The following is an 18156-nucleotide window of genomic DNA, read 5'->3' as shown; positions in this document are numbered from 1 at the left end:
CAACAACACTCCAGAAGCTGAATACCCTCCATGACAAAACAATCTGTTTTTGTGATGCACCATGATCCAATGTAAACGTTCACATCTCACACACCACCACACAGTGGCAGCAGCGTGCATTATGTAAGAGGTACACTGTAGCAAATCACTGAGACTCCATTGACAACACTTTCCAAGCATATCATTTCCACCACATAAAAGGACAAAACAGAAAATGCATGAGTACACCACCATCTGCAAATTCCCCTTCAAGCTGTATACCATCCTGGCTTGGAATGTTATCCCCGTCCCTTCCCTATTGCTGAGTTGAAATCCTACAACATGCTACAAGGAGAGATTGGAGAGACTGGGGTGGTTTTCCTTAGATCAGAGAAAGCTGAGGGGTGACATGATTGAGGTATACAAAATTGTGAGTCATAAAGATAGGCAGGAGGGACCTGTTTCCTTTGGCAGAGAGTTCAAAAACCAAGGGTTATAGATTCAAATTAAATGACATAAGGATTAGCGGAGATGTGGGAAAAAAATCATTAAAGACAGTAGGTGGTGGGTGCCTGGAATTCACTGTATAAGTTGATGGTGGAGGCAGAGGCCCTAAACTCTTTTGAAAATTACCCTGGATCTGCACCTTAAGTGCTGCAAACTGCAGGCTTGGGGTGGTATGCAGGAAGATAGGATTAAAAAGAGCATCTGTGTGTTTTTGGGTCAGCATGGACCGGATGGGCCAAACAGTCCGCTTATGTCCTGTATTGTTTCCACAGTTCTATGGATTAACTTCCTCGCTAACAGTAGTATGGCTGTGCCTATACCACAACGACCGCAGAGTTTAACACCACCAAGGGAACCAGACAGCAGATAAAGACATTTCATTTTATGCAATAGATTGTGTTGTGGAATATATTCTTTGGAAGAGCAATGGAAGGATTTTCAATAGTAACTTTGAAAAGGGAATAAAAATCCATGGAAGAAAATAATTTAGGACTTTGGGGAAAGCATTGAGTAGCGTGTCTAATTGGAAAGCTGAAGAGCCAGTTCAAGTATGATATGTTGGATGATCGGTCTCTCTTTCTGTGGTATGACTGCTTTTCCACTGTAACCCCACAGTGTTGTTCTAAGGCTTCTGTGGCTCTTCTGCTGAAGTTACATTGGAGAAGCACAGCTTCCGAACGGAAATTCACCTTCCACATCAACTTGAATTGAAAGATTTGCCTTTGGACTGCATTTTCAATGGAGTCAGTTCTGGAAAGGTTAAATAGAAATCAGCTTCAAGCAATAAGTTTGATCAGTCACAAAACATTTCATTGCTCATACACGTCAGGGGAAAAGCAAGAACTAAGCATTTGGAATGAAAATAAGCAAAGTCCTCAGTTTTTTTTCTTTTTCCTGAGAACTGCTATTTGTTAACAACTATCACTAAGCTGTTCAGCCACTTAATCATGGTTAAGATGTTTCTCAATCCCATTCTCTGCCTTCACCCCATAACCCTTTGATCCCCTTGCCATCATGAACCTATCTTTGTCTGTCTTAATTACACTCAATGATTTGCATCCACAACCATCTGTGGCAATGAATTCCACATATTCACCACTCTCTAGCTGAAGAAGTTCTTCCTTATCTCAGTTCTAAGGGTCATCCCTTCACTCTGAGGCTGTCCGTTATGTCCTAGTCTCTCCTACTATTACAAACATCTTTTCCACATCCTCTCTGTCCAGGCTTTGTAATCCTGTATAAGTTACAAAGAAACCTACAGCATAGGAACAGGCCCTTCGGCCCTCCAAGCCTGCACCGATCAAGATCCATTGTCTAACCTGTCATCTATTTTCTAACGGTCTGTGTCCATTTGCTCCCTGCCCATCCATGTACCTGTCCAAATATATCTTAAAAGACGCTAAAGTGTCTGCGTCTACCACCTCCACTGGCAATGTGTTCCAGGCGCCCACCACCCTCTGTGTAAAGACCTTTCCACACATATCTCCCTTAAACTTTCCTCCTCTCGCTTTGAACTCATGACCCCTAGTAATTGAGTCCCCCACTCTGGGAAAAAGCTTCATGCTATCCACCCTGTCTATACCTCTCATGATTTTGTAGACCTCAATCAGGTCCCCCCTCAATCTCCGTCTTTCTAATGAAAATAATTCTAATCTACTCAACCACTCTTCATAGCTAGCACCCTCCATACCAGGCAACATCCTGGTGAACCTCCTCTGCATCCTCTCCAAAGCATCCACATCCTTTTGGTAATGTGGCGACCAGAACTGTACACAGTACTCCAAATGTGGCCGAACCAAAGTCCTATACAAATGCAACATGACCTGCCAACTCTTGTACTCAATACCCCGCCCAATGAAGGAAAGCATGCCATATGCCTTTTTGACCACCCTATTGACCTGCGTTGTCACCTTCAGGGAACAATGGACCTGAACACCCAGATCTCTCTGTTCATCAATTTTCCCTAGGACTTTTTCATTTACTGTAGAGTTCGCCCTTGAATTTGATCTTCCAAAATGCATCACCTCGCATTTGCCCTCGCATCCTCCATCATCCTTCTAAATTCTATCGAATACAGACTCACTGTATTTAACCGCTACTCAAATGACAAGCCCTTCATTCCTGGAATCATTCCTGCTCTGGACTCCCTCCAAAGCCAGCACATCTTTCCTTAGATACAGGGTCCAAAACTGCTTATAGTATTCCAAATGCATTCTGATCAGAGTCTTATGTAGTCTCAGCACTACATCTCTGGTCTTGTATACTCGGCCTCTTGAAATGAATACTAACATTGCACTTGCCTTCCTAATTGCCAAAAGAACTGGCATGTTAACCTTAACTGAATCCTGAACAAGGACTCCTAAGTCCCTTTGTGCTTCAGATTTGTGAATTATTTCCCCTTTTAGAAAATAGTCCACGCTTCTATCTTCCTACCAACGTTTTACTTTCCCACAATGTATTCCACCTGCCACTTCTTTACCCACTCTGTTAGCCTGTTTAAATCCTTCTGCAGCTTCCCTGCCTCCTCAGCACTATCTGTCCCTCCACCTATCTTTGTGTCATCTGCAAACCTAGAAGCAACTCTCTCAGCTCATTCATCTAGATCATCAATGTATAATGTGAGCAGTTGTGGTCCCAGACGGAGCTTGCGACCTACACTAGACGCCAGCTACAATCCTGAAAAAGACCTATTTCTCCTTCCTACCTTCTGCCTTCTGCCATTCAGCCCATCCATACTAGTAATGTGCCCCATCACCACGGGCTCTTATCTTATTTAGCAGCCTCCTGAGCGGCACCTTGTCGAAGGCCGTCTGGAAATCCAAGTAGATCATATTCATTGGCTCTCTTTTGTCTAACTTGCTCATTACCTCCATAAAGAATTCTAACAAATTGTCAGGCATGACTTAACTTTGATGAAGCTGTACTGATTCAGCTCTAGCTGACCACGCACTTCCAGGTAACCCACAATCTCATCCATAATAATGGGCTCTAAAATTTTACCGATGATCGAGGTCAGGCTAACCAACCTATAAGTTTCCAGTCTTCTGCCTCTATCCCTTCTTAAACAGGGATATTATATTAGTTATTTTCCAGTTCTCTGGCATTCAGTGATTCCTGAAAAATCATCACCAATGTCTCTACAATCTCCTCAGCTTTCTCCTTCAGCTCTGGGGTATAGACCATCTGGTCGGGACGATTTATCTACATTCAGACATTTCAGCTTCCTCAGCACCTTCTCCTTATCAATGGCCACTACACTCACCTCTGTCTCCTGACTTTCTTGCAGTTTTGGTGTGATGCTGGTATCTTCCAGTGTGAAAACTGATTCAATGTACATTTCTGTTCCTCTACTATTTCTTTGTTCCCCATTTCTACTTCACCAGCATTATTTTCTAGCAGTCAAATATCCACTCTTGCCTCTTTTTTATCTAACTCTGCTTTCTTTCCACAGATGCTGCCAGACTTGTTGAGTTTCTCCAACAATTTCTGATTTTGTTTCTGATTTCCAGCATTTGCAGTTCTTTGGTTCTTTGGTTTTTAGTTATAATGCATCACCTGGCCTGGTATTTCTACTTTAAATACTTAATTCTCAATTTGATTTTCAAAAAATTTTCCTCTGGTCTTTTAGCTTGTAGCCTATGAATACTTCCCCTCTTTACCATAAATCTGAAAATAACCTGCAATACGTAATCAAATTAGTAGTTATCATCAACCAATAAACTTATATTTTATCTATGATGTTACTCTTTTGTGCTGGGCCCCTGTTCCTGGGCTTCAAGTATCCTATTTAAAAAAATCTTTACAAACTACAAGCCAAAAAAAACACGCAAAACCACCTCTCACTCTCTGCACCAACTTGCAATGTTGCCTCCAAATTCCCTAAACTATACACTTGGGCTGTGTCTCAGTCTCAATGTGATCTCTCTTTCCTAAAGCAAAGCTTTCTGGAAATACACAGCAGGTTAGGCAGGACCTGTGGAGAGAAAAGCAGAGCTTAATGTTCCAGCCCAATGGTCTGTCATCAAACCTGAAAAGAATGACAGACTGAACAGGTTTTAAGTATTAACAAAGACAAGGAAAATGGAATGTAATGATCGCAGTGGATGGCAAAACTGAACAAGTCAGATCCCAGTGTGAAACTTGGTTTTGTCGATTATAATGTTTATTTTCACAGTTTGGTTATTGTGATGGTCAGTCACTGATAATTTTCACATGAGACTACCAAAGTACAGTTGCTCATTAGCTCACCAAGCCGTTTGTTTTGTGATGTGCAAATGTTTTGTTACTGTTCTCGGCAACATAATCGGGGATATTCTCTTGCCTGTCCCAGTATGGTAATTTTGTCCCAGTCGATCTAATGGCCCCCATTGTCCATGTGTATTGGGCATGTCTTTTTACTGCCAGCTGGTGTTTGTGTATCCTGGTGGTCAGTTTCCTCCCTGTTTGTCCAATTTAATGTTTATTGCACTTACTGCACGGTATTCTGTATATCACGTTGGTTTTGTTTACTGTAGATATGGGGTTTTTAGTCTTTAAAAACATTTGATGCAGCGTTGCTATAGGTTTGTGTGCAATCATGATCCTATGCTGTCTTAGGAGCCTGGTTGTCATTTCTAATATATTTTTGATGTAGGGTAGCATTGCTAGTGTTCTCTGTTGTACTGTGTCCTCTGATTGTCATTTGTTTTGTAGGCATCTGAGGACAAAACTTCTTGAGCATTCGTTGTCGGTGAAAACATTGTGTAGGTGTTCGTCTTCCATTCTCTGGAGTTCTGGGGTGTTGCACTGTGATGCAGCTCATTTAAATAGTGTCTTGATGCAGCTCTGTTTATATATGTTAGGGTGGTCGCTGTTGAAGTTAAGGATTTGGTCTGTGTGTGTGGCATTCCTGTATACTCGGGTATGGAATTTGCCATTAGTCAGTCTCTCTTACGTCTAAGAACAGGAGCTGTTTCTTGTTTTCTTCCTCTCTAGTGAAATTTATGCTTTTGAAAATGTTGTTGACAAGTTGGTGGGTTTCTACGACTTTTGCGCATTTGATTATTACACATGTGTAGCCCAATTACCTTACTCACAGTTTCGGTTGGATTATAGGAAGGACTAGGTGTGCCAGTCTCTGCGTCATTGCTTCTGCGATGAGAACTGAGATGGTTGATCCCATTGGTGGGCTATTGATCTGTTTGCATATCTATCGGTTGAGCGTGAAGCGCATTGTGAGGCATAAATCTAATTGTCCTTGCTGAAGTTGTTGTTGGTGTTCAGGGTCAGGACGCTTGGTCCTTCTAATAGTATGGCTAGTGTCTTTCTAGTTACCTGTATTTCAATGGACCTAAATAGGAATGTAACATCGAAGGAAATCATGATTTCATCCTCTTTGATTCGTTTGATGGGGTCATTGTGACTATACTGGGACAAGCGAACACCAGACATGCAAGGGAATTTCGGGAAGCCTGATTCTCAACACAGGACTCCACTAATGAACACATAGAAATAGACCCTGTATACAGGCCACTGCTAAAACAACAGAACCAGAAGCAATAAGCCCCTCACACCAGAGGATCACATAAATCTGGAAGGAAGCAGAACACCAACACTTTGATTAGAGGTCACATGGGTGATATTGCCTAGAAGGGTAGCAAAACATTTGCAAACCACAGAACAACTGTCTCAGCAAGCTAACAAACAACTGCATCCACACCCCAAGCTACAAATTTTCACTAAGACCTTAACCACCAATGTACATTAAACAAAAGAACACAAAATGGGTAAAAATACACAAACTGCTGTACATTTTATAAGAATATCCAAAATACAAACTACAAATTTCAGGAATAAAAATTCAACCTTTTAACCATCAACAATAACATTACAGACACTGAAATCTCAGTGAGGGTCTTTCTATTTCCACTTTAAAGTTCCTGTTCAGTTGGTCAAACTATTCAAGGGTTCCTTCTGGCAAACCTCTGCATTCATTTAATGCTATCTTCTTTCATGGCATTTCTCCAAGATAACGTTAAACTCAATTATCTCTTAATGTGGATTGCTTAAATACCTTTTCCACAATATTCTGTCTCTTGAGAGTTTACTTATTGATGTTAGACCAATCAGGGCTTCTGTTCTCTTGCCCTCACTGCTATACTGCTCTGCTGCGATAAAGGGTTTTTTCTCCCTGAATTTCCTGCTTCCATCTGCGCTAAACATGTACACTGACTGACTTCTTAAATGGTTCTGTCTTGGTAAAAAAAAAACTAGTCTCTGTTTATGTATCACTGTCATTGGACACAATGTTGCTAGATAACAGCCCAGTTTTATTTCTCTCTTCTTCCAAAGCACTGAATTATTCACCCTAATGGATTTTTTAAAAAGAGATTGTCCGCTGACACCAAACATTTTATGATAAATTCCGACTCATCTCCAAGTGTTTAAAAATGTGCACAGGCAAATGCAATATAAAGCCATTTTTTTTTAAAGTTTAAAGAGAGTTTACTCAGCTAAGCATATCTTCACCTATATATTTTCTTCACTTTAAGGGGTTTGCTAGATTTTTTAATTCCAATTTATTTCAGAGATTTTGCTGCTATACAAACATGCTTCTGGGTGTCAGCAAAAGCAGAATTTTATTTAAAACTGCCTCTTCAAATTGCATGTAAAAAGGTTTCTAGGCACCCAGTACAACTCTCAGAACTCAAAAATCAAACTTAACACACACAATATAATCATGAATATCAAACTTTAAGCTACGTGTTGTCACGTCTACGTGAGTTTCCAAAATGTTATTCATATACAGTGACAGCAGGAAAGCACAATAGAAATAGTCATTACTGAATTCCGAAAATCCAGCATTTTAAATTTTGTTTCACATTTCCAGCAAACTGTATTGTTTTATTCGTTAGGCAGAAATCAATGTCAGTGCTAAGGAATTTGATCATGGTCCCATCGTAAACAAGTTTCAGTGAGCCAAAATCTTTTTTTGTATTCATTTGCGCTGTGCATTTTGTGGACTGGCAGCTGTGCACCGGAAGTTAGCGAAATCATTGTAACATTCAGGGAACATAGGGTTACAATGGGTTACAATTCCAGCCTAGGAACGAAGGCAGGGCCTTTTGTTAGGTTTTCAAGGGTCATTGAACAGTCAGTTAGTTGGAGATCATCAAAGCAGAAGGTTGCTGCACTTGGGACTACTAGTCGGTCAGGTATTTATGAGACTAGGTGACCCACAGCATCACTAGAATCTGGGAGTATCTGCCTTGATCACATATGCCATTTGATATGTACTGTGGGATGTTCAGCAACAGTTTGTTTGTTTGCAATATTCCCCTTATGTCAATTCTGGATGTTAAAGTATAAGCTGTGTATATAGATTGTTTTGCTGTGTTAACTTTGTTTGGTAAAGTGCATTTTTGTTTGCTCACAACCACATATTTATTTTTTTCTTGATGTGAGTTTGCTCGCTGAGCTGGAAGGTTAGTTCTCAGATATTTCGTTACCTTTTTATTCATTTGAAAAAAAATACTTTATTCATAGGATGTACAAAAAATAAAACATTTATGCACCTACCCAGTCATGCAAGCCGCTCCGGGTTACCCAGGGAGTACGTACACCAACTAAAGGAAACAAAAAAGAAGAAAAAAAAACAAAGCAAAGAAAATATCCCGACAGTCGTCACCCTGCACAGTCCCCGTTGGCCCCCTGACCAGTTGGGGAAGGCGCCAGCTAGGCCCAGTTACCAGATAGGGCCCTATTTTCTATTCTGGACGAGGGGTTTCATACCGTGGTCTTTCCCCACCGCGCCTTGGCGGCAGCTGCCCCAAGCTTTAGCGCGTCCCTCAGCACGTAGTCCTGGACCTTGGACTGCGCCAGTCTGCAACACTCGGTCAGGGTCAGTTCTTTCAGCTGGCAGACCAGCAGGTTGCGGGCAGACCAAAGAGCGTCTTTCACCGCATTGATGGTCCTCCAGGCGCAGTTGATGTTGGTCTCGGTGTGCATCCCGGGAAACAGCCCGCAGAGCACGGAGTCCCGTGTCATGGAGCTGCTCGGGACGAACCTCGACAAATACCACTGCATCCCCCTCCAGACCTCCTGCGCATAGGCACACTCCAGAAGGAGGTGATCGACAGTCTCGTTCCCCCCCACCCCCCGCAGCCGCCTCGAGGGCAGCGTGCGGTGGCGCAGAGATTCTGGGCATGCATAAAGGATCTCACTGGCACAGCCCCTCACACCGCCAGCCAAGCAATGTCCTTGTGCTTGTTTGAAAGTTCTGGCGATGAGACATTCTGCCAAACGACTTTGGCAGTCTGCGTGGGGAACCACACGACGGGATCCAACCTCTCCTTTTCCCGAAGGGTCTCGAGGATACTACATGCTGACCACTGCCTAACGGCCTTGTGGTCAAAGGTGTTTCCTTTCAAAAATTTCTCCACGAAGGACAGGTGGTACAGGACGGTCCAACTACTTGGAGCGTTCCGCGGCAACGAGGCCAGGCCCATCCTTCGCAACACCAGGGACAGGTAGAACCTCAGTAAGTAGTGACACTTGGTGTTTGCGTACTGAGGGTCTACGCACAGCTTGATGTAGCCGCACACAAAGGTAGCCGCCAGGGCGAGGGTGGCGTTTGGTACGCCCTTCCCCCATTTCCCAGGTCTTTGTACATGGTGCTCTGCGGACACGGTCCATCCTCGACCCCCAAATGAAGTGGAAGATGGCCCGGGTGACCGCAGCAGCGCAGGTCCAGGGAATAGGCCAGGCCTGCGCCACATACAACAGTACCGAAAGCCCCTCGCACCTGACAACCAGGTTCTTACCTGCGATGGAGAGGGACAGGAGCGTTCACCTGCTCAGCTTCTGCTTCAGTTTGGTGATACGCTCCTCCCAAGTCTTAGTGCACGTCCCAGCTCCACCGAACCAATCACCGAGCACCTTCAGGTAGTCTGTCCTTATGGTGAAGGGGATGAAGAAGCGGTCGTCGCAGTTCCCGAAAAACATGACCTCGCTCATAGCCCGATTGACTTTGGCACCCAAGACCAGTTCAAACTGGCCACAGATATCCAACAGCCTACTCACCGACCAACGATCGGTGCAGAAGATGGCGACATCGTCCATGTACAGGGAGGTCTTGACCTGAAGGCCTCCGCTGCCTGGGATAGTCACACCCTTCAGGCTCACGTCCTTCCTGATGGATGCGGCGAAGGGGTCCACACAGCACACGAACAAGGCAGGAGAGAGCGGGCAGCCCTGCCTGACTCCAGATCTGACGGGAAAACTGTCCCATTCCCACCCGTTGATCGAGACTGCGCTAACGATGTTGGTGTAGAGCAGGCGGATCCAATTGCGGATGCCCTCTCCGAACCTCAATTTGGAGAGGACGTCCCTCATGTGAGCATGAGAGACCCTGTTGAAGGCCTTCTCCTGGTCCAGGCTGACGAGGCAGGTGTCCACCTGCCTGTCCTGCACGTAGGCGATTGTATCCCTGATGAGCGCGAGGCTCTCAGCGATCTTCCTGCCCGGCACAGCACAGGTTTGGTCAGGGTGAATCACCGACTCCAGGACAGACTTGACCCAGTTGGCTATGACCTTGGCCAGGATTGTGTAGTCCACGTTCAATAGTGAAATGGGACGCCAAGTCTTAATTTCTTCCCTCTCCCCCTTCCTCTTGTAAATGAGGGTGATGATGCCCTTCCTCATGGACTTGCACATTTCCCCTGCCCGAAGCGCACTATCGTACACCTCCAGCAGGTCCTGGCCGACCAGGTCCCACAGAGCGGAATATAGCTCGACCGGTAAGCCATCGCTCCCAGGAGTCTTATTCCTCTCCAAGGACTTGAGGGCTCTGGTCAGCTCATCCAGGGATATCGGCCGGTCCAGCCACTCCCTCGTGCCGTCGTCTAAGACCTCCGTGATAGGCGACAGGAATGACTCGGAGGACCGTGCTGTCCGTGGGCTTCGCATCGTACAGTCCGGCATTGAAGTATCTGCTGGTCGTCAAAATGTCGGGCTGAGACAACGTCAACGAGCCGTCATTCTCCTTCAGCCGGCTAAGCACAGAGCTCTCTTTGTGCACCTTCTGAAAGAAGAAACGCGAACACGTCTCGTCCTGCTCCACGGAGCGGACCCTGGACCGGAAGGTTATCCTGGAGGCCTCCGCGGTGAAGAGCGAGGCTTGCTGGCCCCTCACCTCACGGAGGTCCTCCGTGACATCGACCCCCATCAACTGCAGAAGGAGCAGGTTCTGCACCCTTTTCTGGTGTCGCGACAGCTTTCCTCACCTTCCAAACAGCCTTGAGGACAAAGAACCTCTTGATGTTCTCCTTCACCGTCTCCCACCAGTCGCCCAGAGACTCAGAGGGGTTTCACGGGTCTTCAACCAGCATACTCCCTCTTAAGCTCTGGGGTCAACAGGGTCGTGTTGAGCTTCCATGTCCCCTTGCCGGCCTGCTGGTCGTCCTGTAAATGACAGTTGGCCAGCAGGAGGCAGTGGTCAGAGAAGAACACCGGCTCGACACCGGTGGACATGACCGAGAATGCCCGTGACACAAACAGTAAGTCTATCCTTGAGCGGATAGACCCGTCTGGCCGCGACCAGGTGTATCTCCGCTGCGCTCCATCTGCAGGGGTGCTGAAGACGTCAAGCAGCTTGGCGTCCTTCACCGTGCCCATCAGGAATCTGGACTTGACGTCCAGTTGACTCCCCCCACTCGCTGTCCGCACGCCGGATCTTCCATCTGCATCAATGATGCAGTTGAAGTCTCCGCCGAGGGTGACTGGCCTGGACGTGGCCAGCAGGGGTGGAAGCCGCTGCAGGACGGCCAACCGCTCACTCCGTACCGCTGGGGCGTACACGTTGATCAGCCTCAGGGGAGCGTACCTGTAGGTGACATCAGCCACTAGGAGGCACCCACCACCACCTCCTGAACTTGAGAGATGGTGAAATTGCGCCCCTGCAGCAGAATAGCCAGGCCTGAGGAGCGACTTTCATTACCACCCCGACCAGATCGAAGGCCCACAGGTCCAGGCACCGGACCATTTCCCGTACCTGCTCAGGTGTGGTATCCCACACTCCTGCAGAAACAGGAGGTCCGCCCTGACGGTGGTCAGGTAGGCCAACGTGGACACACATCTTGCGGTGGACTTGACGCTGCCCACATTAACGCTCGCAACTCATACCCCCATTGTGGGCAGTGACCGCAGTACCCTCCCCAAGTCCAAGGTCCAGCCCCTCCATCTGTCCCTTCATGCCCATTGCCCGGGCAAACTGCTGGACGCTCTCCGGGCTCAGGAAACCATCCGTGCTGCCTTCCGGGTGGCATCCCCCTGTCGGGGGTACGGAGGCAGGAGAGTCCGGCTCTGGGTCAGGCTGGGGACACGCTGTTTCCTCCTTCCTGCCTGAATGTTCCGGGGGGCTCTCCAGGGCCCCAGCGGCGTGTGGCTGGGTGTCAGAGGGAGCCTCAGGACGGCTCCCGTCACCTGGAAGTTGGGTGCTGCTGTCCTTCTCCCTTGAGATTTTTGGCTTCTGCTTTGGGCGGGCCTCCACCGAATCTCCCTCGTCAGAGGAGATCTTATAGCCCCCTTGTAGCTGCCTCTTCTCGCCTGATGGTTGCCGTGCCTGGGCCCACCGGCGCGCCTTCCTCCTCGCTTTCTGGACCGTCGTCCACTCCCCTGGGTCGCCTGTCGCCGCCTCCATCAACTCCGGGTTGTCGGGGGGGAGCGGAGCCTGCAGGGGCGCTTTGCTGGCCTCGAGTCCATCCTGCAGGGCTGGACCCTCGTGCGCGACCTGGCCCTCCTGCACATTAGGGGGGTCCTTGCAGGGCCTGGTGTCTTCCTCTCCTCCGGGGGGCTTGCCCCGCATTGCCCCTGCCAGTGATCTGGGCGTAGGTGGTCCCCCGCCACGGGCATGCCCTATAAAGGTGGCCCACTTCCCCGCAAAGGTTGCAGCTTTTTCTTGTGAGCAATCCTTTGCAAGGTGTCCCTCCTCCCTGCAGATGGTGGCTTTGCAGTCGGCCGCCACGTGACCTGACCTACCTCAGTCATGGCAGATTTTAGGTAGCCCTGCGTAGGTCAGGTAGCCCTTGCTCCCGCTGATTGCGAAGCTGGGCAGTGGGTGTACGATGTTCCCGTCCCCACCCGTCCTCAGCGTCACCTTGACCTGCCTCTTACTGGTCCAGAGCCCAATGGGGTCCATGATGTCGGTTAGGTCCCCTTCCACCTTCACGTACCTTCCAAGGAAGGTCAGGACATCAGCTGCTGGCACATGCGGGTTGTACATGTGTACAGTCACCATACAGCTCCTCTGCGCTGGCATCACAAACAGTGGGACAGCGGTCAATACAGAGAGGGGGCCCTCACCTCCTTTCTCCTTGAAAACCTCCAGGAAGCACTCACAAAGCTTGGCACTCCTGAAGGTCACATCGTAAAAACCTCCTCCGGGGAAATCCTGCAGGCAGTAAATATCCGCAGCAGCGAACCCGCAACAGTCCAACAGGACCCTCTTCACGAAAAAGGTGAGGTCCACAGGTGCACCTTCATCCAACTTTTTCACGGAAACACGGATGGTGTTCCGGACCCCCTGACCTGGGGCACGAGCACTTGCCGCAGCCATCGTTGCAGGTTGGCTGCTCCCCTGAACCAGCGTTAGGCCAAAGCCAGCATTAAGATCCACCAGTTGCAAGGGTGCACAGCCAACCCGACGTCTTCCTTCCACCTCCAACACAGTCACACTCTCCTCCTCTCGGTCCACAAGAGAGTTGGTCTTTATTTTGTTCCAGATGTAAGCTGGTTCACTGAGCTGTAAGGTTTGTTCCCAGACATTGCGTCACCATTCTAGGTAACATCATCAGTGAGCCTCCAGTGAAACGCTGGTGTTATGTCCCGCTTTCTATTTATCTGTTTAGGTTTCCTTGGGTTGGTGATGTCATTTCCTGCATTGGTGATGTCATTTCCTGTTCTTTTTCTCACAGGATGGTAGATGGGCTCCAAGTCAATGTGTTTGTTGATGGAGTTCCGGCTGGAATGCCATGCTTCTAGGAATTCTCGTGCGTGTCTCTGTTTGGCTTGTCCGAGGATGGATGTGTTGTCCCAATCAAAGTGGTGTCCTTCCTCATCTGTATGTAAGGACACTGGTGATAGTGGATCATGTTGTTTTGTGGCTAGTTGATGTTCATGTATCCTGGTGGCTAGCTTTCTGCCTGCTTGTCCAATGTAGTGTTTGTCACAGTTCTCGCAAGATATTTTGTAGATGACGTTCATTTTATTTGTTGTCTGTATAGGGTCTTTTAAGTTCATTAGCTGCTGTTTTAGTGTGTTGGTGGGTTTGTGGGCTACTGTGATGCCAAGAGGTCCGAGTAGTCTGGCAGTCATTTCGGAAATGTCTTTGACGTAGGGGAGAGTGGGTATGGTTTCTCAACCTGAGCTACAAATCTTCTCAAAACTTGTTTTTTTTTTCTCTTAAGTTTGTGGGATCTCAAGCTTTGCTTTTTTTAAAAACAGTCCCTAGCCAGACTGTCACCTAAATTTGGTGAAGTCGTCTGGGATAATAACAATCCAAAGCAAATGCAGTCAGATAGAATATTGGAATTCCTTTGCATTGATTTGGGAAAATAATAATGTAGGCTCAAAAGGAGTTCAATTCAGCCCCTCAAACCTATTAGATCATGACCTGTTTGCACATTAACTTTGGAAACTCACTTTTGTTCTGTGACCCATCAATATTTTGTTGGATAAGGATTTTATCAATCTGGGTTTTAAAGTTTCAACTAAATCTCAGTCTCAACAGCTTTGGGGGGAGATAGCTCCAAATTTCAATTACTCTCTGTGTGTTTCTTGACATCATACCTGAATAGCCAACATATAATTTTAAGATTATGTTACCATCTTTGGACATCTTATCTGTTCTTTTAATTTTTTTTTACTCATCTAAAACACCTCATTTAGATCAGCCTTTATATTTTAACTTGATTTTCTGCACTCAGGAGAATACAAGCTTCGTCTCTTGTATAGAATAAAAACAAATGAATTTACTAATGATGGTGATGTAAATGATAATTTCACTCCAATATCAGTGCAGACAGAGTGAGAAACATGCAAATTTGGCTTGAAGAGGAGGAGAAAATAAACTCTAATGGATAAATGCATGAATAAGAAATGTCCGGAGAGATATGGGTGAAGCGCAGGTGGGTGGGATTAGTTCAGTATAGGATTGTGGTCAGCATGGACTGGTTGGACTTAAGTATCTGTTTCCATGCTCGATGACTCTATGGAGGCAGTATTTAGAATATTGACACCGGGTGTAAATACCTCGAGTTCAAAGGATTACTGGAAGAGAGAGAGACCAGACACAGAGACAGAGACACAGAGAGTCTTCCTCCAGGTCAAGGATGAGCTAAAGATGTGAGAAACCCAGGGAACAAGCCTTCAAACTTGATGGAGCAACATCTAAGACTTAAGTGCAGACGCCCAATGCCAAGAGAAGCCACACAGTGTAGCATTCATGAAGGGACAGGGATGCAGCCTGTGAGAAAATCTCAATCCAGAGACATTGAACAATTATCAGAGGTATGCAGAAATGTAGAGTTTAAGTTAAAGTCAGATAAACCATGATTTTATTGAATGGCAGAGCAGACTCCAAGGGCCAGGTGCTGTTGTTCCTTTGTTTGTATGTGCTGCAGCAGCTGTAGCTCTGTGGTTACCACAGACTTATTTCAAAGGATATGGAACCTGTCCTCATAGTTTAACCTTTCCAGAAACATGGGAACAGAGGGAGGCCATTCAGGCCTCCGATTCTGTTCTGCCTTTCAATGGCATAACAAAGGAGTTGTGCTTTCATGCCACAGACCCAACTATTCTCCAAATCCCTTAACAGCTTCGCTTGACAAATACCTGGCAAGGTTGAAAATTATGACAATTAATATAATCTTTGTATCATTCTGTTAAATCTGGGTTTCACTGGCTCCAAAGAAAATAATGTCTTTCCAAAGATGAAGTATCCAAAATTCAAGGCTGTATCTTCAGATGGAGTTTACAGAACTGACCCAGACCAGTTCATTCAAGTGAAGGTAATCATGGCATTACACTTTAATTCCACTGCTTGTCTGGTATGTTTTATGACACCAAAATTTAATGTCTTTTATCTTAAGTTAGTCTTTTAATGATGTATACATAACGATAACTATTATGGGAGACTCACATGTGGATTTCATCAGTTTTCACGCCAGGTGGCAAAAGAACAGTAGACATTTTATTGTCAATTAAATATAGGAACATTCTTTGGTAGAATTTTCCACACGCCATAGTCTAGTCTACATGTGGGAAATTAGAAACACCCTTGTAAATTTTAATTAGTTTTTAAAATAAAATTTCACTTTGAATTCTTACGGCATGAGCTATATCTATTTTGGACCAGGTGTTTTGTAACTATTTCACAGCTCCAGCCAGTGTTTAGTCACTGAGTGAGGGGAATGGTAGGTACCTGGTCAGGAAGTTTGAGTATCAGGTCTGCTTTTTGTCTGAACCATTGAGTTCTACTACATTCTAGTTGTTGAATACCATGAGTGACAAAGTCTCTCATCCTCCTCAGTCATGGAAACAAAACTCCCCAATCTTCCCATCTGCCTTGATGCAGGGATTTAGTTACAAGTTAAGCAAAACTGTATTGGATTGTATGATAACAGGAATGTAAGTATATTCTTACATCATTTCATTCAAACATTTGTTTGTATAAGAATCCTCCACTCCTCCAACCTTATTTACCCCTCACACCCTCTACCCTCACCCCCATATCCCCTTATCCCATAGAACCTCTGCATGTTACTCCACATCATCATTTTCATCCCTCAAACACTCCTTCTCATGCCTCACGCCCTCTGCTTCTTACCTCGTATCCTCCTCCTCATCCCCATACCCACTCATCCTTATTCCCTACAACATCCTGCTTTTAGCTCACGAATTCCAAATGCTGGCATCCAGCCAGCTCTGCCCTCATTCTAATGTAATTACGCTTATTTAAGCTTAGTGCTGTTGTTTATCACTCAAGCTCCTCCTTCTTGAACTGAATGCTAAATGCCATGTCATGGTCACTGTTTCCTGGGGGTTCTTTTAATCAAACTTAATTTATTAAGCCGGCCTCTTAACACATCGGCAAATTCAAAATAAGCTGATTCCTGGTTGGATCCACAACATATTGTTCTAGGAAACTGTATTGAATTCACACTATGAGTTCTTCCTTGTTACTACCCCTGCCTATGTGATCATGCCAATCTATATGAAGGTCAAAGTAACCCATAATTAATGTACTGCCTTTGGTACACACACACATTATCCCATGATTTATTCCCTGTTCCACCATATAGCTACTGTATTGGGGTTTATAGACTATCCTGCCATTGTCTTCTTTCCCGTTTTATTTTATACCTCCATCCATATGGATACTGCATCCTCCAAACCAAGATTATTACTTGGTATTGTACTTATTCCATCCTATACCAACCATGCCACCTCACCACACTTTCCTTCCTGCCTGTACTTTCCAAAAATCACATATCCCTGAATATTTAGTTCCCAGGTTGGATCTCATTCTAACCATGTCTCCATAATGGTTATAGGGTTATTTCTCCCTTTGTTCTGCTGTTTTTCTATATTTGTACATTCTAATTCTTCCTGTCCCCCTCTGAGCAGCGTTATCCAAAGAGCTACCCTGTAATGTTGTGGTATGCTGTTTTCGAAACCAATATTTCCCTTCTCCAAACCCCTCTCCCATTCTAATGAGTTGAAAGCCCTCTCTACAGCTCTATTTATTCAATTCAAATGAAGCCTGTCTCTTCGGAGCAGCTTCTTTTTACTCTAGTACTAGCGGCATTGCTCCACAAAATGAAAGCCATTCCACAAACACCAATCATTTAGCTCTGTACTTACCTACTTTACTTACCCCATGTCAGTTTAGCCATAGATAGCAATCTGGAGATTATTACTTTAGAGGTCCTGCTTTTCAATTTAGCTCCAAACTATTCAACATCTTTCAGCAGAACCTCCATTCTAGTCCAACCAGTGCTGTTGGAAGATGACAACAAAGATTCCTCCACTCTTGCTCCAAGTTCTCCTGAAGAAATTTCCTGTGTCCTGGTGTCAGACTATGGTTTGTGACATTTTTCCACCATAGGTGTCATTGCAGGTCAGCCTTTTATCATTTCTCACTTACTCCTCACTCTTCTTGCAGTCAACCTCAGTTAATGCATCTCTGTCCCCTTAAGCTTCAAATTCCCACAGTGTACCAAATTTCTGACAGAATACTCACTTGGTCTTTGTCTCATTCTGCTGAAGTCTTGTTCACACTGACCATGTGGTGTGAGAATTCCTTTTCTTACCTGGATCTGCTCAGGGACACTTCTTAGCTACAGTAACCAACATTTTATCGAGACAAAGGAACTCAGGTGCTTTAATTCTCACAGCCATAATTAGGCAGCAATCTCCTTTAATTAGGCTATTTTAATTTACTTAAAAATATTTTTCAAATCTGACTTTCATTTTAAAACTGAACTTGGAAAGGATATAACAGTTTAATTCCCACCTTGAGCAATATTTCCAATGAAATACCTTTTCGACCTTTCTGTCACTCTGTTGAAGTCTCATGAACACTGACCATGGCCCTGAATGGAAGTTCTGGCATTCCAGATCATATTAGCCAAG

Source organism: Stegostoma tigrinum, chromosome 17 (genome assembly GCF_030684315.1).
Source record: "Stegostoma tigrinum isolate sSteTig4 chromosome 17, sSteTig4.hap1, whole genome shotgun sequence".
NCBI lineage: Eukaryota > Metazoa > Chordata > Chondrichthyes > Orectolobiformes > Stegostomatidae > Stegostoma > Stegostoma tigrinum.
Note: the sequence above shows the minus strand (reverse complement) of the source record.